The following is a 19,191-nucleotide window of genomic DNA, read 5'->3' as shown; positions in this document are numbered from 1 at the left end:
ACGGCGGGGTTTTATTGAAATGGCATCAAAAAATTTCGAACGATTAAATGATAATTTTGGTCATGGTCATGGTCATGGTCAGCAGTTAAGCGAAGGAAAAAAAAGAAAATTGCAGACGATTCCTTTAACAATTACATGTTGAGTTAATAACAAAATTTCTTTTTTTAACACCTTCTTACAAGAACGGTAATTTGTGCGTTTCTCATGATAAAGTAATGTAATTAAAATCTTCGCTTTATTACTTGTAATTCATACAAATAAAATATAGTGTAACATGGTTTGATACAATAATCATTTTACTTATAGTAGCCACGATATATTATGCTCTAGCTTCTCCTCAATCGCTTTAATCTTTCGCCTTTTACTAAAGATTACCGTGGGGAGGAGCAATATTATGAGCCTTTAAGCTATTTTTGAATACTCTACCTTGTGGTAGAGTTCGCTTTGAATCTAAAAATAAACACCCACATCGCAAAACACCTGTGTGAAAACCTTTAAAGTTTCAATGTTTCGACGTTTAAATTTCACGAATGACTATAACGCCGCCAGCTACGGCGGGGTTTTATTGAAATGGCATCAAAAAATTTCGAACGATTAAATGATAATTTTGGTCATGGTCATGGTCATGGTCAGCAGTTAAGCGAAGGAAAAAAAAGAAAATTGCAGACGATTCCTTTAACAATTACATGTTGAGTTAATAACAAAATTTCTTTTTTTAACACCTTCTTACAAGAACGGTAATTTGTGCGTTTCTCATGATAAAGTAATGTAATTAAAATCTTCGCTTTATTACTTGTAATTCATACAAATAAAATATAGTGTAACATGGTTTGATACAATAATCATTTTACTTATAGTAGCCACGATATATTATGCTCTAGCTTCTCCTCAATCGCTTTAATCTTTCGCCTTTTACTAAAGATTACCGTGGGGAGGAGCAATATTATGAGCCTTTAAGCTATTTTTGAATACTCTACCTTGTGGTAGAGTTCGCTTTGAATCTAAAAATAAACACCCACATCGCAAAACACCTGTGTGAAAACCTTTAAAGTTTCAATGTTTCGACGTTTAAATTTCACGAATGACTATAACGCCGCCAGCTACGGCGGGGTTTTATTGAAATGGCATCAAAAAATTTCGAACGATTAAATGATAATTTTGGTCATGGTCATGGTCATGGTCAGCAGTTAAGCGAAGGAAAAAAAAGAAAATTGCAGACGATTCCTTTAACAATTACATGTTGAGTTAATAACAAAATTTCTTTTTTTAACACCTTCTTACAAGAACGGTAATTTGTGCGTTTCTCATGATAAAGTAATGTAATTAAAATCTTCGCTTTATTACTTGTAATTCATACAAATAAAATATAGTGTAACATGGTTTGATACAATAATCATTTTACTTATAGTAGCCACGATATATTATGCTCTAGCTTCTCCTCAATCGCTTTAATCTTTCGCCTTTTACTAAAGATTACCGTGGGGAGGAGCAATATTATGAGCCTTTAAGCTATTTTTGAATACTCTACCTTGTGGTAGAGTTCGCTTTGAATCTAAAAATAAACACCCACATCGCAAAACACCTGTGTGAAAACCTTTAAAGTTTCAATGTTTCGACGTTTAAATTTCACGAATGACTATAACGCCGCCAGCTACGGCGGGGTTTTATTGAAATGGCATCAAAAAATTTCGAACGATTAAATGATAATTTTGGTCATGGTCATGGTCATGGTCAGCAGTTAAGCGAAGGAAAAAAAAGAAAATTGCAGACGATTCCTTTAACAATTACATGTTGAGTTAATAACAAAATTTCTTTTTTTAACACCTTCTTACAAGAACGGTAATTTGTGCGTTTCTCATGATAAAGTAATGTAATTAAAATCTTCGCTTTATTACTTGTAATTCATACAAATAAAATATAGTGTAACATGGTTTGATACAATAATCATTTTACTTATAGTAGCCACGATATATTATGCTCTAGCTTCTCCTCAATCGCTTTAATCTTTCGCCTTTTACTAAAGATTACCGTGGGGAGGAGCAATATTATGAGCCTTTAAGCTATTTTTGAATACTCTACCTTGTGGTAGAGTTCGCTTTGAATCTAAAAATAAACACCCACATCGCAAAACACCTGTGTGAAAACCTTTAAAGTTTCAATGTTTCGACGTTTAAATTTCACGAATGACTATAACGCCGCCAGCTACGGCGGGGTTTTATTGAAATGGCATCAAAAAATTTCGAACGATTAAATGATAATTTTGGTCATGGTCATGGTCATGGTCAGCAGTTAAGCGAAGGAAAAAAAAGAAAATTGCAGACGATTCCTTTAACAATTACATGTTGAGTTAATAACAAAATTTCTTTTTTTAACACCTTCTTACAAGAACGGTAATTTGTGCGTTTCTCATGATAAAGTAATGTAATTAAAATCTTCGCTTTATTACTTGTAATTCATACAAATAAAATATAGTGTAACATGGTTTGATACAATAATCATTTTACTTATAGTAGCCACGATATATTATGCTCTAGCTTCTCCTCAATCGCTTTAATCTTTCGCCTTTTACTAAAGATTACCGTGGGGAGGAGCAATATTATGAGCCTTTAAGCTATTTTTGAATACTCTACCTTGTGGTAGAGTTCGCTTTGAATCTAAAAATAAACACCCACATCGCAAAACACCTGTGTGAAAACCTTTAAAGTTTCAATGTTTCGACGTTTAAATTTCACGAATGACTATAACGCCGCCAGCTACGGCGGGGTTTTATTGAAATGGCATCAAAAAATTTCGAACGATTAAATGATAATTTTGGTCATGGTCATGGTCATGGTCAGCAGTTAAGCGAAGGAAAAAAAAGAAAATTGCAGACGATTCCTTTAACAATTACATGTTGAGTTAATAACAAAATTTCTTTTTTTAACACCTTCTTACAAGAACGGTAATTTGTGCGTTTCTCATGATAAAGTAATGTAATTAAAATCTTCGCTTTATTACTTGTAATTCATACAAATAAAATATAGTGTAACATGGTTTGATACAATAATCATTTTACTTATAGTAGCCACGATATATTATGCTCTAGCTTCTCCTCAATCGCTTTAATCTTTCGCCTTTTACTAAAGATTACCGTGGGGAGGAGCAATATTATGAGCCTTTAAGCTATTTTTGAATACTCTACCTTGTGGTAGAGTTCGCTTTGAATCTAAAAATAAACACCCACATCGCAAAACACCTGTGTGAAAACCTTTAAAGTTTCAATGTTTCGACGTTTAAATTTCACGAATGACTATAACGCCGCCAGCTACGGCGGGGTTTTATTGAAATGGCATCAAAAAATTTCGAACGATTAAATGATAATTTTGGTCATGGTCATGGTCATGGTCAGCAGTTAAGCGAAGGAAAAAAAAGAAAATTGCAGACGATTCCTTTAACAATTACATGTTGAGTTAATAACAAAATTTCTTTTTTTAACACCTTCTTACAAGAACGGTAATTTGTGCGTTTCTCATGATAAAGTAATGTAATTAAAATCTTCGCTTTATTACTTGTAATTCATACAAATAAAATATAGTGTAACATGGTTTGATACAATAATCATTTTACTTATAGTAGCCACGATATATTATGCTCTAGCTTCTCCTCAATCGCTTTAATCTTTCGCCTTTTACTAAAGATTACCGTGGGGAGGAGCAATATTATGAGCCTTTAAGCTATTTTTGAATACTCTACCTTGTGGTAGAGTTCGCTTTGAATCTAAAAATAAACACCCACATCGCAAAACACCTGTGTGAAAACCTTTAAAGTTTCAATGTTTCGACGTTTAAATTTCACGAATGACTATAACGCCGCCAGCTACGGCGGGGTTTTATTGAAATGGCATCAAAAAATTTCGAACGATTAAATGATAATTTTGGTCATGGTCATGGTCATGGTCAGCAGTTAAGCGAAGGAAAAAAAAGAAAATTGCAGACGATTCCTTTAACAATTACATGTTGAGTTAATAACAAAATTTCTTTTTTTAACACCTTCTTACAAGAACGGTAATTTGTGCGTTTCTCATGATAAAGTAATGTAATTAAAATCTTCGCTTTATTACTTGTAATTCATACAAATAAAATATAGTGTAACATGGTTTGATACAATAATCATTTTACTTATAGTAGCCACGATATATTATGCTCTAGCTTCTCCTCAATCGCTTTAATCTTTCGCCTTTTACTAAAGATTACCGTGGGGAGGAGCAATATTATGAGCCTTTAAGCTATTTTTGAATACTCTACCTTGTGGTAGAGTTCGCTTTGAATCTAAAAATAAACACCCACATCGCAAAACACCTGTGTGAAAACCTTTAAAGTTTCAATGTTTCGACGTTTAAATTTCACGAATGACTATAACGCCGCCAGCTACGGCGGGGTTTTATTGAAATGGCATCAAAAAATTTCGAACGATTAAATGATAATTTTGGTCATGGTCATGGTCATGGTCAGCAGTTAAGCGAAGGAAAAAAAAGAAAATTGCAGACGATTCCTTTAACAATTACATGTTGAGTTAATAACAAAATTTCTTTTTTTAACACCTTCTTACAAGAACGGTAATTTGTGCGTTTCTCATGATAAAGTAATGTAATTAAAATCTTCGCTTTATTACTTGTAATTCATACAAATAAAATATAGTGTAACATGGTTTGATACAATAATCATTTTACTTATAGTAGCCACGATATATTATGCTCTAGCTTCTCCTCAATCGCTTTAATCTTTCGCCTTTTACTAAAGATTACCGTGGGGAGGAGCAATATTATGAGCCTTTAAGCTATTTTTGAATACTCTACCTTGTGGTAGAGTTCGCTTTGAATCTAAAAATAAACACCCACATCGCAAAACACCTGTGTGAAAACCTTTAAAGTTTCAATGTTTCGACGTTTAAATTTCACGAATGACTATAACGCCGCCAGCTACGGCGGGGTTTTATTGAAATGGCATCAAAAAATTTCGAACGATTAAATGATAATTTTGGTCATGGTCATGGTCATGGTCAGCAGTTAAGCGAAGGAAAAAAAAGAAAATTGCAGACGATTCCTTTAACAATTACATGTTGAGTTAATAACAAAATTTCTTTTTTTAACACCTTCTTACAAGAACGGTAATTTGTGCGTTTCTCATGATAAAGTAATGTAATTAAAATCTTCGCTTTATTACTTGTAATTCATACAAATAAAATATAGTGTAACATGGTTTGATACAATAATCATTTTACTTATAGTAGCCACGATATATTATGCTCTAGCTTCTCCTCAATCGCTTTAATCTTTCGCCTTTTACTAAAGATTACCGTGGGGAGGAGCAATATTATGAGCCTTTAAGCTATTTTTGAATACTCTACCTTGTGGTAGAGTTCGCTTTGAATCTAAAAATAAACACCCACATCGCAAAACACCTGTGTGAAAACCTTTAAAGTTTCAATGTTTCGACGTTTAAATTTCACGAATGACTATAACGCCGCCAGCTACGGCGGGGTTTTATTGAAATGGCATCAAAAAATTTCGAACGATTAAATGATAATTTTGGTCATGGTCATGGTCATGGTCAGCAGTTAAGCGAAGGAAAAAAAAGAAAATTGCAGACGATTCCTTTAACAATTACATGTTGAGTTAATAACAAAATTTCTTTTTTTAACACCTTCTTACAAGAACGGTAATTTGTGCGTTTCTCATGATAAAGTAATGTAATTAAAATCTTCGCTTTATTACTTGTAATTCATACAAATAAAATATAGTGTAACATGGTTTGATACAATAATCATTTTACTTATAGTAGCCACGATATATTATGCTCTAGCTTCTCCTCAATCGCTTTAATCTTTCGCCTTTTACTAAAGATTACCGTGGGGAGGAGCAATATTATGAGCCTTTAAGCTATTTTTGAATACTCTACCTTGTGGTAGAGTTCGCTTTGAATCTAAAAATAAACACCCACATCGCAAAACACCTGTGTGAAAACCTTTAAAGTTTCAATGTTTCGACGTTTAAATTTCACGAATGACTATAACGCCGCCAGCTACGGCGGGGTTTTATTGAAATGGCATCAAAAAATTTCGAACGATTAAATGATAATTTTGGTCATGGTCATGGTCATGGTCAGCAGTTAAGCGAAGGAAAAAAAAGAAAATTGCAGACGATTCCTTTAACAATTACATGTTGAGTTAATAACAAAATTTCTTTTTTTAACACCTTCTTACAAGAACGGTAATTTGTGCGTTTCTCATGATAAAGTAATGTAATTAAAATCTTCGCTTTATTACTTGTAATTCATACAAATAAAATATAGTGTAACATGGTTTGATACAATAATCATTTTACTTATAGTAGCCACGATATATTATGCTCTAGCTTCTCCTCAATCGCTTTAATCTTTCGCCTTTTACTAAAGATTACCGTGGGGAGGAGCAATATTATGAGCCTTTAAGCTATTTTTGAATACTCTACCTTGTGGTAGAGTTCGCTTTGAATCTAAAAATAAACACCCACATCGCAAAACACCTGTGTGAAAACCTTTAAAGTTTCAATGTTTCGACGTTTAAATTTCACGAATGACTATAACGCCGCCAGCTACGGCGGGGTTTTATTGAAATGGCATCAAAAAATTTCGAACGATTAAATGATAATTTTGGTCATGGTCATGGTCATGGTCAGCAGTTAAGCGAAGGAAAAAAAAGAAAATTGCAGACGATTCCTTTAACAATTACATGTTGAGTTAATAACAAAATTTCTTTTTTTAACACCTTCTTACAAGAACGGTAATTTGTGCGTTTCTCATGATAAAGTAATGTAATTAAAATCTTCGCTTTATTACTTGTAATTCATACAAATAAAATATAGTGTAACATGGTTTGATACAATAATCATTTTACTTATAGTAGCCACGATATATTATGCTCTAGCTTCTCCTCAATCGCTTTAATCTTTCGCCTTTTACTAAAGATTACCGTGGGGAGGAGCAATATTATGAGCCTTTAAGCTATTTTTGAATACTCTACCTTGTGGTAGAGTTCGCTTTGAATCTAAAAATAAACACCCACATCGCAAAACACCTGTGTGAAAACCTTTAAAGTTTCAATGTTTCGACGTTTAAATTTCACGAATGACTATAACGCCGCCAGCTACGGCGGGGTTTTATTGAAATGGCATCAAAAAATTTCGAACGATTAAATGATAATTTTGGTCATGGTCATGGTCATGGTCAGCAGTTAAGCGAAGGAAAAAAAAGAAAATTGCAGACGATTCCTTTAACAATTACATGTTGAGTTAATAACAAAATTTCTTTTTTTAACACCTTCTTACAAGAACGGTAATTTGTGCGTTTCTCATGATAAAGTAATGTAATTAAAATCTTCGCTTTATTACTTGTAATTCATACAAATAAAATATAGTGTAACATGGTTTGATACAATAATCATTTTACTTATAGTAGCCACGATATATTATGCTCTAGCTTCTCCTCAATCGCTTTAATCTTTCGCCTTTTACTAAAGATTACCGTGGGGAGGAGCAATATTATGAGCCTTTAAGCTATTTTTGAATACTCTACCTTGTGGTAGAGTTCGCTTTGAATCTAAAAATAAACACCCACATCGCAAAACACCTGTGTGAAAACCTTTAAAGTTTCAATGTTTCGACGTTTAAATTTCACGAATGACTATAACGCCGCCAGCTACGGCGGGGTTTTATTGAAATGGCATCAAAAAATTTCGAACGATTAAATGATAATTTTGGTCATGGTCATGGTCATGGTCAGCAGTTAAGCGAAGGAAAAAAAAGAAAATTGCAGACGATTCCTTTAACAATTACATGTTGAGTTAATAACAAAATTTCTTTTTTTAACACCTTCTTACAAGAACGGTAATTTGTGCGTTTCTCATGATAAAGTAATGTAATTAAAATCTTCGCTTTATTACTTGTAATTCATACAAATAAAATATAGTGTAACATGGTTTGATACAATAATCATTTTACTTATAGTAGCCACGATATATTATGCTCTAGCTTCTCCTCAATCGCTTTAATCTTTCGCCTTTTACTAAAGATTACCGTGGGGAGGAGCAATATTATGAGCCTTTAAGCTATTTTTGAATACTCTACCTTGTGGTAGAGTTCGCTTTGAATCTAAAAATAAACACCCACATCGCAAAACACCTGTGTGAAAACCTTTAAAGTTTCAATGTTTCGACGTTTAAATTTCACGAATGACTATAACGCCGCCAGCTACGGCGGGGTTTTATTGAAATGGCATCAAAAAATTTCGAACGATTAAATGATAATTTTGGTCATGGTCATGGTCATGGTCAGCAGTTAAGCGAAGGAAAAAAAAGAAAATTGCAGACGATTCCTTTAACAATTACATGTTGAGTTAATAACAAAATTTCTTTTTTTAACACCTTCTTACAAGAACGGTAATTTGTGCGTTTCTCATGATAAAGTAATGTAATTAAAATCTTCGCTTTATTACTTGTAATTCATACAAATAAAATATAGTGTAACATGGTTTGATACAATAATCATTTTACTTATAGTAGCCACGATATATTATGCTCTAGCTTCTCCTCAATCGCTTTAATCTTTCGCCTTTTACTAAAGATTACCGTGGGGAGGAGCAATATTATGAGCCTTTAAGCTATTTTTGAATACTCTACCTTGTGGTAGAGTTCGCTTTGAATCTAAAAATAAACACCCACATCGCAAAACACCTGTGTGAAAACCTTTAAAGTTTCAATGTTTCGACGTTTAAATTTCACGAATGACTATAACGCCGCCAGCTACGGCGGGGTTTTATTGAAATGGCATCAAAAAATTTCGAACGATTAAATGATAATTTTGGTCATGGTCATGGTCATGGTCAGCAGTTAAGCGAAGGAAAAAAAAGAAAATTGCAGACGATTCCTTTAACAATTACATGTTGAGTTAATAACAAAATTTCTTTTTTTAACACCTTCTTACAAGAACGGTAATTTGTGCGTTTCTCATGATAAAGTAATGTAATTAAAATCTTCGCTTTATTACTTGTAATTCATACAAATAAAATATAGTGTAACATGGTTTGATACAATAATCATTTTACTTATAGTAGCCACGATATATTATGCTCTAGCTTCTCCTCAATCGCTTTAATCTTTCGCCTTTTACTAAAGATTACCGTGGGGAGGAGCAATATTATGAGCCTTTAAGCTATTTTTGAATACTCTACCTTGTGGTAGAGTTCGCTTTGAATCTAAAAATAAACACCCACATCGCAAAACACCTGTGTGAAAACCTTTAAAGTTTCAATGTTTCGACGTTTAAATTTCACGAATGACTATAACGCCGCCAGCTACGGCGGGGTTTTATTGAAATGGCATCAAAAAATTTCGAACGATTAAATGATAATTTTGGTCATGGTCATGGTCATGGTCAGCAGTTAAGCGAAGGAAAAAAAAGAAAATTGCAGACGATTCCTTTAACAATTACATGTTGAGTTAATAACAAAATTTCTTTTTTTAACACCTTCTTACAAGAACGGTAATTTGTGCGTTTCTCATGATAAAGTAATGTAATTAAAATCTTCGCTTTATTACTTGTAATTCATACAAATAAAATATAGTGTAACATGGTTTGATACAATAATCATTTTACTTATAGTAGCCACGATATATTATGCTCTAGCTTCTCCTCAATCGCTTTAATCTTTCGCCTTTTACTAAAGATTACCGTGGGGAGGAGCAATATTATGAGCCTTTAAGCTATTTTTGAATACTCTACCTTGTGGTAGAGTTCGCTTTGAATCTAAAAATAAACACCCACATCGCAAAACACCTGTGTGAAAACCTTTAAAGTTTCAATGTTTCGACGTTTAAATTTCACGAATGACTATAACGCCGCCAGCTACGGCGGGGTTTTATTGAAATGGCATCAAAAAATTTCGAACGATTAAATGATAATTTTGGTCATGGTCATGGTCATGGTCAGCAGTTAAGCGAAGGAAAAAAAAGAAAATTGCAGACGATTCCTTTAACAATTACATGTTGAGTTAATAACAAAATTTCTTTTTTTAACACCTTCTTACAAGAACGGTAATTTGTGCGTTTCTCATGATAAAGTAATGTAATTAAAATCTTCGCTTTATTACTTGTAATTCATACAAATAAAATATAGTGTAACATGGTTTGATACAATAATCATTTTACTTATAGTAGCCACGATATATTATGCTCTAGCTTCTCCTCAATCGCTTTAATCTTTCGCCTTTTACTAAAGATTACCGTGGGGAGGAGCAATATTATGAGCCTTTAAGCTATTTTTGAATACTCTACCTTGTGGTAGAGTTCGCTTTGAATCTAAAAATAAACACCCACATCGCAAAACACCTGTGTGAAAACCTTTAAAGTTTCAATGTTTCGACGTTTAAATTTCACGAATGACTATAACGCCGCCAGCTACGGCGGGGTTTTATTGAAATGGCATCAAAAAATTTCGAACGATTAAATGATAATTTTGGTCATGGTCATGGTCATGGTCAGCAGTTAAGCGAAGGAAAAAAAAGAAAATTGCAGACGATTCCTTTAACAATTACATGTTGAGTTAATAACAAAATTTCTTTTTTTAACACCTTCTTACAAGAACGGTAATTTGTGCGTTTCTCATGATAAAGTAATGTAATTAAAATCTTCGCTTTATTACTTGTAATTCATACAAATAAAATATAGTGTAACATGGTTTGATACAATAATCATTTTACTTATAGTAGCCACGATATATTATGCTCTAGCTTCTCCTCAATCGCTTTAATCTTTCGCCTTTTACTAAAGATTACCGTGGGGAGGAGCAATATTATGAGCCTTTAAGCTATTTTTGAATACTCTACCTTGTGGTAGAGTTCGCTTTGAATCTAAAAATAAACACCCACATCGCAAAACACCTGTGTGAAAACCTTTAAAGTTTCAATGTTTCGACGTTTAAATTTCACGAATGACTATAACGCCGCCAGCTACGGCGGGGTTTTATTGAAATGGCATCAAAAAATTTCGAACGATTAAATGATAATTTTGGTCATGGTCATGGTCATGGTCAGCAGTTAAGCGAAGGAAAAAAAAGAAAATTGCAGACGATTCCTTTAACAATTACATGTTGAGTTAATAACAAAATTTCTTTTTTTAACACCTTCTTACAAGAACGGTAATTTGTGCGTTTCTCATGATAAAGTAATGTAATTAAAATCTTCGCTTTATTACTTGTAATTCATACAAATAAAATATAGTGTAACATGGTTTGATACAATAATCATTTTACTTATAGTAGCCACGATATATTATGCTCTAGCTTCTCCTCAATCGCTTTAATCTTTCGCCTTTTACTAAAGATTACCGTGGGGAGGAGCAATATTATGAGCCTTTAAGCTATTTTTGAATACTCTACCTTGTGGTAGAGTTCGCTTTGAATCTAAAAATAAACACCCACATCGCAAAACACCTGTGTGAAAACCTTTAAAGTTTCAATGTTTCGACGTTTAAATTTCACGAATGACTATAACGCCGCCAGCTACGGCGGGGTTTTATTGAAATGGCATCAAAAAATTTCGAACGATTAAATGATAATTTTGGTCATGGTCATGGTCATGGTCAGCAGTTAAGCGAAGGAAAAAAAAGAAAATTGCAGACGATTCCTTTAACAATTACATGTTGAGTTAATAACAAAATTTCTTTTTTTAACACCTTCTTACAAGAACGGTAATTTGTGCGTTTCTCATGATAAAGTAATGTAATTAAAATCTTCGCTTTATTACTTGTAATTCATACAAATAAAATATAGTGTAACATGGTTTGATACAATAATCATTTTACTTATAGTAGCCACGATATATTATGCTCTAGCTTCTCCTCAATCGCTTTAATCTTTCGCCTTTTACTAAAGATTACCGTGGGGAGGAGCAATATTATGAGCCTTTAAGCTATTTTTGAATACTCTACCTTGTGGTAGAGTTCGCTTTGAATCTAAAAATAAACACCCACATCGCAAAACACCTGTGTGAAAACCTTTAAAGTTTCAATGTTTCGACGTTTAAATTTCACGAATGACTATAACGCCGCCAGCTACGGCGGGGTTTTATTGAAATGGCATCAAAAAATTTCGAACGATTAAATGATAATTTTGGTCATGGTCATGGTCATGGTCAGCAGTTAAGCGAAGGAAAAAAAAGAAAATTGCAGACGATTCCTTTAACAATTACATGTTGAGTTAATAACAAAATTTCTTTTTTTAACACCTTCTTACAAGAACGGTAATTTGTGCGTTTCTCATGATAAAGTAATGTAATTAAAATCTTCGCTTTATTACTTGTAATTCATACAAATAAAATATAGTGTAACATGGTTTGATACAATAATCATTTTACTTATAGTAGCCACGATATATTATGCTCTAGCTTCTCCTCAATCGCTTTAATCTTTCGCCTTTTACTAAAGATTACCGTGGGGAGGAGCAATATTATGAGCCTTTAAGCTATTTTTGAATACTCTACCTTGTGGTAGAGTTCGCTTTGAATCTAAAAATAAACACCCACATCGCAAAACACCTGTGTGAAAACCTTTAAAGTTTCAATGTTTCGACGTTTAAATTTCACGAATGACTATAACGCCGCCAGCTACGGCGGGGTTTTATTGAAATGGCATCAAAAAATTTCGAACGATTAAATGATAATTTTGGTCATGGTCATGGTCATGGTCAGCAGTTAAGCGAAGGAAAAAAAAGAAAATTGCAGACGATTCCTTTAACAATTACATGTTGAGTTAATAACAAAATTTCTTTTTTTAACACCTTCTTACAAGAACGGTAATTTGTGCGTTTCTCATGATAAAGTAATGTAATTAAAATCTTCGCTTTATTACTTGTAATTCATACAAATAAAATATAGTGTAACATGGTTTGATACAATAATCATTTTACTTATAGTAGCCACGATATATTATGCTCTAGCTTCTCCTCAATCGCTTTAATCTTTCGCCTTTTACTAAAGATTACCGTGGGGAGGAGCAATATTATGAGCCTTTAAGCTATTTTTGAATACTCTACCTTGTGGTAGAGTTCGCTTTGAATCTAAAAATAAACACCCACATCGCAAAACACCTGTGTGAAAACCTTTAAAGTTTCAATGTTTCGACGTTTAAATTTCACGAATGACTATAACGCCGCCAGCTACGGCGGGGTTTTATTGAAATGGCATCAAAAAATTTCGAACGATTAAATGATAATTTTGGTCATGGTCATGGTCATGGTCAGCAGTTAAGCGAAGGAAAAAAAAGAAAATTGCAGACGATTCCTTTAACAATTACATGTTGAGTTAATAACAAAATTTCTTTTTTTAACACCTTCTTACAAGAACGGTAATTTGTGCGTTTCTCATGATAAAGTAATGTAATTAAAATCTTCGCTTTATTACTTGTAATTCATACAAATAAAATATAGTGTAACATGGTTTGATACAATAATCATTTTACTTATAGTAGCCACGATATATTATGCTCTAGCTTCTCCTCAATCGCTTTAATCTTTCGCCTTTTACTAAAGATTACCGTGGGGAGGAGCAATATTATGAGCCTTTAAGCTATTTTTGAATACTCTACCTTGTGGTAGAGTTCGCTTTGAATCTAAAAATAAACACCCACATCGCAAAACACCTGTGTGAAAACCTTTAAAGTTTCAATGTTTCGACGTTTAAATTTCACGAATGACTATAACGCCGCCAGCTACGGCGGGGTTTTATTGAAATGGCATCAAAAAATTTCGAACGATTAAATGATAATTTTGGTCATGGTCATGGTCATGGTCAGCAGTTAAGCGAAGGAAAAAAAAGAAAATTGCAGACGATTCCTTTAACAATTACATGTTGAGTTAATAACAAAATTTCTTTTTTTAACACCTTCTTACAAGAACGGTAATTTGTGCGTTTCTCATGATAAAGTAATGTAATTAAAATCTTCGCTTTATTACTTGTAATTCATACAAATAAAATATAGTGTAACATGGTTTGATACAATAATCATTTTACTTATAGTAGCCACGATATATTATGCTCTAGCTTCTCCTCAATCGCTTTAATCTTTCGCCTTTTACTAAAGATTACCGTGGGGAGGAGCAATATTATGAGCCTTTAAGCTATTTTTGAATACTCTACCTTGTGGTAGAGTTCGCTTTGAATCTAAAAATAAACACCCACATCGCAAAACACCTGTGTGAAAACCTTTAAAGTTTCAATGTTTCGACGTTTAAATTTCACGAATGACTATAACGCCGCCAGCTACGGCGGGGTTTTATTGAAATGGCATCAAAAAATTTCGAACGATTAAATGATAATTTTGGTCATGGTCATGGTCATGGTCAGCAGTTAAGCGAAGGAAAAAAAAGAAAATTGCAGACGATTCCTTTAACAATTACATGTTGAGTTAATAACAAAATTTCTTTTTTTAACACCTTCTTACAAGAACGGTAATTTGTGCGTTTCTCATGATAAAGTAATGTAATTAAAATCTTCGCTTTATTACTTGTAATTCATACAAATAAAATATAGTGTAACATGGTTTGATACAATAATCATTTTACTTATAGTAGCCACGATATATTATGCTCTAGCTTCTCCTCAATCGCTTTAATCTTTCGCCTTTTACTAAAGATTACCGTGGGGAGGAGCAATATTATGAGCCTTTAAGCTATTTTTGAATACTCTACCTTGTGGTAGAGTTCGCTTTGAATCTAAAAATAAACACCCACATCGCAAAACACCTGTGTGAAAACCTTTAAAGTTTCAATGTTTCGACGTTTAAATTTCACGAATGACTATAACGCCGCCAGCTACGGCGGGGTTTTATTGAAATGGCATCAAAAAATTTCGAACGATTAAATGATAATTTTGGTCATGGTCATGGTCATGGTCAGCAGTTAAGCGAAGGAAAAAAAAGAAAATTGCAGACGATTCCTTTAACAATTACATGTTGAGTTAATAACAAAATTTCTTTTTTTAACACCTTCTTACAAGAACGGTAATTTGTGCGTTTCTCATGATAAAGTAATGTAATTAAAATCTTCGCTTTATTACTTGTAATTCATACAAATAAAATATAGTGTAACATGGTTTGATACAATAATCATTTTACTTATAGTAGCCACGATATATTATGCTCTAGCTTCTCCTCAATCGCTTTAATCTTTCGCCTTTTACTAAAGATTACCGTGGGGAGGAGCAATATTATGAGCCTTTAAGCTATTTTTGAATACTCTACCTTGTGGTAGAGTTCGCTTTGAATCTAAAAATAAACACCCACATCGCAAAACACCTGTGTGAAAACCTTTAAAGTTTCAATGTTTCGACGTTTAAATTTCACGAATGACTATAACGCCGCCAGCTACGGCGGGGTTTTATTGAAATGGCATCAAAAAATTTCGAACGATTAAATGATAATTTTGGTCATGGTCATGGTCATGGTCAGCAGTTAAGCGAAGGAAAAAAAAGAAAATTGCAGACGATTCCTTTAACAATTACATGTTGAGTTAATAACAAAATTTCTTTTTTTAACACCTTCTTACAAGAACGGTAATTTGTGCGTTTCTCATGATAAAGTAATGTAATTAAAATCTTCGCTTTATTACTTGTAATTCATACAAATAAAATATAGTGTAACATGGTTTGATACAATAATCATTTTACTTATAGTAGCCACGATATATTATGCTCTAGCTTCTCCTCAATCGCTTTAATCTTTCGCCTTTTACTAAAGATTACCGTGGGGAGGAGCAATATTATGAGCCTTTAAGCTATTTTTGAATACTCTACCTTGTGGTAGAGTTCGCTTTGAATCTAAAAATAAACACCCACATCGCAAAACACCTGTGTGAAAACCTTTAAAGTTTCAATGTTTCGACGTTTAAATTTCACGAATGACTATAACGCCGCCAGCTACGGCGGGGTTTTATTGAAATGGCATCAAAAAATTTCGAACGATTAAATGATAATTTTGGTCATGGTCATGGTCATGGTCAGCAGTTAAGCGAAGGAAAAAAAAGAAAATTGCAGACGATTCCTTTAACAATTACATGTTGAGTTAATAACAAAATTTCTTTTTTTAACACCTTCTTACAAGAACGGTAATTTGTGCGTTTCTCATGATAAAGTAATGTAATTAAAATCTTCGCTTTATTACTTGTAATTCATACAAATAAAATATAGTGTAACATGGTTTGATACAATAATCATTTTACTTATAGTAGCCACGATATATTATGCTCTAGCTTCTCCTCAATCGCTTTAATCTTTCGCCTTTTACTAAAGATTACCGTGGGGAGGAGCAATATTATGAGCCTTTAAGCTATTTTTGAATACTCTACCTTGTGGTAGAGTTCGCTTTGAATCTAAAAATAAACACCCACATCGCAAAACACCTGTGTGAAAACCTTTAAAGTTTCAATGTTTCGACGTTTAAATTTCACGAATGACTATAACGCCGCCAGCTACGGCGGGGTTTTATTGAAATGGCATCAAAAAATTTCGAACGATTAAATGATAATTTTGGTCATGGTCATGGTCATGGTCAGCAGTTAAGCGAAGGAAAAAAAAGAAAATTGCAGACGATTCCTTTAACAATTACATGTTGAGTTAATAACAAAATTTCTTTTTTTAACACCTTCTTACAAGAACGGTAATTTGTGCGTTTCTCATGATAAAGTAATGTAATTAAAATCTTCGCTTTATTACTTGTAATTCATACAAATAAAATATAGTGTAACATGGTTTGATACAATAATCATTTTACTTATAGTAGCCACGATATATTATGCTCTAGCTTCTCCTCAATCGCTTTAATCTTTCGCCTTTTACTAAAGATTACCGTGGGGAGGAGCAATATTATGAGCCTTTAAGCTATTTTTGAATACTCTACCTTGTGGTAGAGTTCGCTTTGAATCTAAAAATAAACACCCACATCGCAAAACACCTGTGTGAAAACCTTTAAAGTTTCAATGTTTCGACGTTTAAATTTCACGAATGACTATAACGCCGCCAGCTACGGCGGGGTTTTATTGAAATGGCATCAAAAAATTTCGAACGATTAAATGATAATTTTGGTCATGGTCATGGTCATGGTCAGCAGTTAAGCGAAGGAAAAAAAAGAAAATTGCAGACGATTCCTTTAACAATTACATGTTGAGTTAATAACAAAATTTCTTTTTTTAACACCTTCTTACAAGAACGGTAATTTGTGCGTTTCTCATGATAAAGTAATGTAATTAAAATCTTCGCTTTATTACTTGTAATTCATACAAATAAAATATAGTGTAACATGGTTTGATACAATAATCATTTTACTTATAGTAGCCACGATATATTATGCTCTAGCTTCTCCTCAATCGCTTTAATCTTTCGCCTTTTACTAAAGATTACCGTGGGGAGGAGCAATATTATGAGCCTTTAAGCTATTTTTGAATACTCTACCTTGTGGTAGAGTTCGCTTTGAATCTAAAAATAAACACCCACATCGCAAAACACCTGTGTGAAAACCTTTAAAGTTTCAATGTTTCGACGTTTAAATTTCACGAATGACTATAACGCCGCCAGCTACGGCGGGGTTTTATTGAAATGGCATCAAAAAATTTCGAACGATTAAATGATAATTTTGGTCATGGTCATGGTCATGGTCAGCAGTTAAGCGAAGGAAAAAAAAGAAAATTGCAGACGATTCCTTTAACAATTACATGTTGAGTTAATAACAAAATTTCTTTTTTTAACACCTTCTTACAAGAACGGTAATTTGTGCGTTTCTCATGATAAAGTAATGTAATTAAAATCTTCGCTTTATTACTTGTAATTCATACAAATAAAATATAGTGTAACATGGTTTGATACAATAATCATTTTACTTATAGTAGCCACGATATATTATGCTCTAGCTTCTCCTCAATCGCTTTAATCTTTCGCCTTTTACTAAAGATTACCGTGGGGAGGAGCAATATTATGAGCCTTTAAGCTATTTTTGAATACTCTACCTTGTGGTAGAGTTCGCTTTGAATCTAAAAATAAACACCCACATCGCAAAACACCTGTGTGAAAACCTTTAAAGTTTCAATGTTTCGACGTTTAAATTTCACGAATGACTATAACGCCGCCAGCTACGGCGGGGTTTTATTGAAATGGCATCAAAAAATTTCGAACGATTAAATGATAATTTTGGTCATGGTCATGGTCATGGTCAGCAGTTAAGCGAAGGAAAAAAAAGAAAATTGCAGACGATTCCTTTAACAATTACATGTTGAGTTAATAACAAAATTTCTTTTTTTAACACCTTCTTACAAGAACGGTAATTTGTGCGTTTCTCATGATAAAGTAATGTAATTAAAATCTTCGCTTTATTACTTGTAATTCATACAAATAAAATATAGTGTAACATGGTTTGATACAATAATCATTTTACTTATAGTAGCCACGATATATTATGCTCTAGCTTCTCCTCAATCGCTTTAATCTTTCGCCTTTTACTAAAGATTACCGTGGGGAGGAGCAATATTATGAGCCTTTAAGCTATTTTTGAATACTCTACCTTGTGGTAGAGTTCGCTTTGAATCTAAAAATAAACACCCACATCGCAAAACACCTGTGTGAAAACCTTTAAAGTTTCAATGTTTCGACGTTTAAATTTCACGAATGACTATAACGCCGCCAGCTACGGCGGGGTTTTATTGAAATGGCATCAAAAAATTTCGAACGATTAAATGATAATTTTGGTCATGGTCATGGTCATGGTCAGCAGTTAAGCGAAGGAAAAAAAAGAAAATTGCAGACGATTCCTTTAACAATTACATGTTGAGTTAATAACAAAATTTCTTTTTTTAACACCTTCTTACAAGAACGGTAATTTGTGCGTTTCTCATGATAAAGTAATGTAATTAAAATCTTCGCTTTATTACTTGTAATTCATACAAATAAAATATAGTGTAACATGGTTTGATACAATAATCATTTTACTTATAGTAGCCACGATATATTATGCTCTAGCTTCTCCTCAATCGCTTTAATCTTTCGCCTTTTACTAAAGATTACCGTGGGGAGGAGCAATATTATGAGCCTTTAAGCTATTTTTGAATACTCTACCTTGTGGTAGAGTTCGCTTTGAATCTAAAAA

The 19,191-nt window shown here is 33.0% G+C and overlaps 35 non-coding genes across 35 annotated transcripts; all 35 read left to right on the top strand.

The window, feature by feature from the left end:
* The first annotated feature begins 321 nt into the window (after window positions 1–321).
* Window positions 322–440, top strand: LOC149958100 (U5 spliceosomal RNA). The gene has a single exon (XR_016479114.1). It is a non-coding gene; the product is annotated as a U5 spliceosomal RNA (small nuclear RNA).
* Window positions 441–872: 432 nt separating this feature from the next.
* On the top strand, window positions 873–991 carry LOC149958099 (U5 spliceosomal RNA). The gene has a single exon (XR_016479113.1). It is a non-coding gene; the product is annotated as a U5 spliceosomal RNA (small nuclear RNA).
* Window positions 992–1,423: 432 nt separating this feature from the next.
* Window positions 1,424–1,542, top strand: LOC149958098 (U5 spliceosomal RNA). The gene has a single exon (XR_016479112.1). It is a non-coding gene; the product is annotated as a U5 spliceosomal RNA (small nuclear RNA).
* A 432-nt stretch (window positions 1,543–1,974) lies between these two features.
* Window positions 1,975–2,093, top strand: LOC149958097 (U5 spliceosomal RNA). Its single transcript, XR_016479111.1, has one exon. It is a non-coding gene; the product is annotated as a U5 spliceosomal RNA (small nuclear RNA).
* A 432-nt stretch (window positions 2,094–2,525) lies between these two features.
* Window positions 2,526–2,644, top strand: LOC149958096 (U5 spliceosomal RNA). The gene has a single exon (XR_016479109.1). It is a non-coding gene; the product is annotated as a U5 spliceosomal RNA (small nuclear RNA).
* Window positions 2,645–3,076: 432 nt separating this feature from the next.
* On the top strand, window positions 3,077–3,195 carry LOC149958095 (U5 spliceosomal RNA). The gene has a single exon (XR_016479108.1). It is a non-coding gene; the product is annotated as a U5 spliceosomal RNA (small nuclear RNA).
* A 432-nt stretch (window positions 3,196–3,627) lies between these two features.
* On the top strand, window positions 3,628–3,746 carry LOC149958094 (U5 spliceosomal RNA). The gene has a single exon (XR_016479107.1). It is a non-coding gene; the product is annotated as a U5 spliceosomal RNA (small nuclear RNA).
* Window positions 3,747–4,178: 432 nt separating this feature from the next.
* Window positions 4,179–4,297, top strand: LOC149958093 (U5 spliceosomal RNA). The gene has a single exon (XR_016479106.1). It is a non-coding gene; the product is annotated as a U5 spliceosomal RNA (small nuclear RNA).
* Window positions 4,298–4,729: 432 nt separating this feature from the next.
* On the top strand, window positions 4,730–4,848 carry LOC149958092 (U5 spliceosomal RNA). The gene has a single exon (XR_016479105.1). It is a non-coding gene; the product is annotated as a U5 spliceosomal RNA (small nuclear RNA).
* A 432-nt stretch (window positions 4,849–5,280) lies between these two features.
* Window positions 5,281–5,399, top strand: LOC149958091 (U5 spliceosomal RNA). The gene has a single exon (XR_016479104.1). It is a non-coding gene; the product is annotated as a U5 spliceosomal RNA (small nuclear RNA).
* A 432-nt stretch (window positions 5,400–5,831) lies between these two features.
* Window positions 5,832–5,950, top strand: LOC149958090 (U5 spliceosomal RNA). The gene has a single exon (XR_016479103.1). It is a non-coding gene; the product is annotated as a U5 spliceosomal RNA (small nuclear RNA).
* Window positions 5,951–6,382: 432 nt separating this feature from the next.
* Window positions 6,383–6,501, top strand: LOC149958089 (U5 spliceosomal RNA). The gene has a single exon (XR_016479102.1). It is a non-coding gene; the product is annotated as a U5 spliceosomal RNA (small nuclear RNA).
* A 432-nt stretch (window positions 6,502–6,933) lies between these two features.
* Window positions 6,934–7,052, top strand: LOC149958088 (U5 spliceosomal RNA). Its single transcript, XR_016479101.1, has one exon. It is a non-coding gene; the product is annotated as a U5 spliceosomal RNA (small nuclear RNA).
* Window positions 7,053–7,484: 432 nt separating this feature from the next.
* LOC149958087 (U5 spliceosomal RNA) lies at window positions 7,485–7,603 on the top strand. The gene has a single exon (XR_016479100.1). It is a non-coding gene; the product is annotated as a U5 spliceosomal RNA (small nuclear RNA).
* A 432-nt stretch (window positions 7,604–8,035) lies between these two features.
* LOC149958086 (U5 spliceosomal RNA) lies at window positions 8,036–8,154 on the top strand. Its single transcript, XR_016479098.1, has one exon. It is a non-coding gene; the product is annotated as a U5 spliceosomal RNA (small nuclear RNA).
* Window positions 8,155–8,586: 432 nt separating this feature from the next.
* LOC149958085 (U5 spliceosomal RNA) lies at window positions 8,587–8,705 on the top strand. The gene has a single exon (XR_016479097.1). It is a non-coding gene; the product is annotated as a U5 spliceosomal RNA (small nuclear RNA).
* Window positions 8,706–9,137: 432 nt separating this feature from the next.
* Window positions 9,138–9,256, top strand: LOC149958084 (U5 spliceosomal RNA). Its single transcript, XR_016479096.1, has one exon. It is a non-coding gene; the product is annotated as a U5 spliceosomal RNA (small nuclear RNA).
* Window positions 9,257–9,688: 432 nt separating this feature from the next.
* Window positions 9,689–9,807, top strand: LOC149958083 (U5 spliceosomal RNA). The gene has a single exon (XR_016479095.1). It is a non-coding gene; the product is annotated as a U5 spliceosomal RNA (small nuclear RNA).
* Window positions 9,808–10,239: 432 nt separating this feature from the next.
* Window positions 10,240–10,358, top strand: LOC149958082 (U5 spliceosomal RNA). Its single transcript, XR_016479094.1, has one exon. It is a non-coding gene; the product is annotated as a U5 spliceosomal RNA (small nuclear RNA).
* Window positions 10,359–10,790: 432 nt separating this feature from the next.
* LOC149958081 (U5 spliceosomal RNA) lies at window positions 10,791–10,909 on the top strand. Its single transcript, XR_016479093.1, has one exon. It is a non-coding gene; the product is annotated as a U5 spliceosomal RNA (small nuclear RNA).
* A 432-nt stretch (window positions 10,910–11,341) lies between these two features.
* Window positions 11,342–11,460, top strand: LOC149958080 (U5 spliceosomal RNA). The gene has a single exon (XR_016479092.1). It is a non-coding gene; the product is annotated as a U5 spliceosomal RNA (small nuclear RNA).
* A 432-nt stretch (window positions 11,461–11,892) lies between these two features.
* Window positions 11,893–12,011, top strand: LOC149958079 (U5 spliceosomal RNA). The gene has a single exon (XR_016479091.1). It is a non-coding gene; the product is annotated as a U5 spliceosomal RNA (small nuclear RNA).
* A 432-nt stretch (window positions 12,012–12,443) lies between these two features.
* Window positions 12,444–12,562, top strand: LOC149958078 (U5 spliceosomal RNA). The gene has a single exon (XR_016479090.1). It is a non-coding gene; the product is annotated as a U5 spliceosomal RNA (small nuclear RNA).
* Window positions 12,563–12,994: 432 nt separating this feature from the next.
* LOC149958077 (U5 spliceosomal RNA) lies at window positions 12,995–13,113 on the top strand. Its single transcript, XR_016479089.1, has one exon. It is a non-coding gene; the product is annotated as a U5 spliceosomal RNA (small nuclear RNA).
* A 432-nt stretch (window positions 13,114–13,545) lies between these two features.
* Window positions 13,546–13,664, top strand: LOC149958076 (U5 spliceosomal RNA). The gene has a single exon (XR_016479087.1). It is a non-coding gene; the product is annotated as a U5 spliceosomal RNA (small nuclear RNA).
* Window positions 13,665–14,096: 432 nt separating this feature from the next.
* Window positions 14,097–14,215, top strand: LOC149958075 (U5 spliceosomal RNA). Its single transcript, XR_016479086.1, has one exon. It is a non-coding gene; the product is annotated as a U5 spliceosomal RNA (small nuclear RNA).
* A 432-nt stretch (window positions 14,216–14,647) lies between these two features.
* LOC149958074 (U5 spliceosomal RNA) lies at window positions 14,648–14,766 on the top strand. The gene has a single exon (XR_016479085.1). It is a non-coding gene; the product is annotated as a U5 spliceosomal RNA (small nuclear RNA).
* A 432-nt stretch (window positions 14,767–15,198) lies between these two features.
* Window positions 15,199–15,317, top strand: LOC149958073 (U5 spliceosomal RNA). Its single transcript, XR_016479084.1, has one exon. It is a non-coding gene; the product is annotated as a U5 spliceosomal RNA (small nuclear RNA).
* A 432-nt stretch (window positions 15,318–15,749) lies between these two features.
* Window positions 15,750–15,868, top strand: LOC149958072 (U5 spliceosomal RNA). The gene has a single exon (XR_016479083.1). It is a non-coding gene; the product is annotated as a U5 spliceosomal RNA (small nuclear RNA).
* A 432-nt stretch (window positions 15,869–16,300) lies between these two features.
* LOC149958071 (U5 spliceosomal RNA) lies at window positions 16,301–16,419 on the top strand. Its single transcript, XR_016479082.1, has one exon. It is a non-coding gene; the product is annotated as a U5 spliceosomal RNA (small nuclear RNA).
* A 432-nt stretch (window positions 16,420–16,851) lies between these two features.
* Window positions 16,852–16,970, top strand: LOC149958070 (U5 spliceosomal RNA). The gene has a single exon (XR_016479081.1). It is a non-coding gene; the product is annotated as a U5 spliceosomal RNA (small nuclear RNA).
* Window positions 16,971–17,402: 432 nt separating this feature from the next.
* Window positions 17,403–17,521, top strand: LOC149958069 (U5 spliceosomal RNA). The gene has a single exon (XR_016479080.1). It is a non-coding gene; the product is annotated as a U5 spliceosomal RNA (small nuclear RNA).
* A 432-nt stretch (window positions 17,522–17,953) lies between these two features.
* LOC149958068 (U5 spliceosomal RNA) lies at window positions 17,954–18,072 on the top strand. Its single transcript, XR_016479079.1, has one exon. It is a non-coding gene; the product is annotated as a U5 spliceosomal RNA (small nuclear RNA).
* Window positions 18,073–18,504: 432 nt separating this feature from the next.
* Window positions 18,505–18,623, top strand: LOC149958067 (U5 spliceosomal RNA). Its single transcript, XR_016479078.1, has one exon. It is a non-coding gene; the product is annotated as a U5 spliceosomal RNA (small nuclear RNA).
* Window positions 18,624–19,055: 432 nt separating this feature from the next.
* Window positions 19,056–19,174, top strand: LOC149958066 (U5 spliceosomal RNA). Its single transcript, XR_016479076.1, has one exon. It is a non-coding gene; the product is annotated as a U5 spliceosomal RNA (small nuclear RNA).
* The last annotated feature ends 17 nt before the right edge of the window (window positions 19,175–19,191 follow it).

Source organism: Leiobunum rupestre, chromosome 2 (genome assembly GCF_980474605.1).
Source record: "Leiobunum rupestre chromosome 2, qqLeiRupe1.1.hap1, whole genome shotgun sequence".
NCBI lineage: Eukaryota > Metazoa > Arthropoda > Arachnida > Opiliones > Sclerosomatidae > Leiobunum > Leiobunum rupestre.
This window is presented reverse-complemented; position numbering and strand designations above follow the sequence as displayed.